Source organism: Arachis ipaensis, chromosome B8 (assembly GCF_059453495.1).
Source record: "Arachis ipaensis isolate K30076 ecotype BB chromosome B8, ASM5945349v1, whole genome shotgun sequence".
Classification (NCBI taxonomy): Eukaryota; Viridiplantae; Streptophyta; class Magnoliopsida; order Fabales; family Fabaceae; genus Arachis; species Arachis ipaensis.
In genome coordinates, this window is record NC_142443.1 from 46,120,671 (window position 1) to 46,121,601 (window position 931).

Consider the following 931-nt stretch of genomic DNA (forward strand, 5'->3'; position numbering starts at 1 on the left):
GACTAGATTTGCTAAATTAGAAGCATTTTGTTCAGAGTTCTCTGTCTGTCGCTGAGTTGATGATGGAAAAGGCTTGCTATTGCTAAACCTGTTTCTTCCACCATTATTAAAGCCTTGTTGGGGCTTTTGATCCTTCCATGAGAAATTTGGATGCTTTCTCCATGTTGAGTTATAGGTGTTTCCATAAGGTTCACCTAAGTAATTCACCTCTGCTATTGCAGGGTTCTCAGGATCATAAGCTTCTTCTTCAGGAGAAGCCTCTTGAGTACTGTTGGATGCAGCTTGCATTCCATGCAGACTCTGAGAGATCATATTGACTTGCTGAGTCAATATTTTATTCTGAGCCAAGATGGCATTCAGAGTATCAACTTCAAGAACTCCCTTCTTCATAGGCGTCCCATTACTCACAGGATTCCTTTCAGAAGTGTACATGAACTGGTTATTAGCGACCATGTCAATGAGTTCTTGAGCTTCTGCAGGCGTTTTCTTTAGGTGAATGGATCCACCTGCAGAAGTGTCCAGTGACATCTTTGATAGCTCAGATAAACCATCATAGAATATATCCAGGATGGTCCATTTTGAAAGCATGTCAGAAGGACACTTTTTGGTCAACTGTTTGTATCTTTCCCAAGCTTCATAGAGGGATTCGCCTTCTTTCTGTCTGAAGGTTTGAACATCAGCTCTAAGCTTGCTCAGCTTTTGAGGAGGAAAGTACTTGGCTAAGAAAGCCGTGACCAGCTTATCCCAAGAGTTCAGGCTGTCTTTGGGTTGAGAATCCAACCATAATCTAGCTCTGTCTCTTACAGCAAAAGGGAAAAGCATGAGCCTGTAGACTTCAGGATCTACTCCATTAGTCTTAACAGTATCACATATCTGTAAGAATTCAGTTAAGAACTGAAAAGGATCTTCAGATGGAAGTCCATGCAACTTG

General features: G+C 41.6%; 1 non-coding gene across 1 annotated transcript; it reads left to right on the plus strand.

Annotated features, from left to right (window-relative positions):
* Nucleotides 1-582: 582 nt before the first annotated feature.
* LOC148547926 (small nucleolar RNA R71) lies at nucleotides 583-690 on the plus strand. The gene has a single exon (XR_015898079.1). It is a non-coding gene; the product is annotated as a small nucleolar RNA R71 (small nucleolar RNA).
* The last annotated feature ends 241 nt before the right edge of the window (nucleotides 691-931 follow it).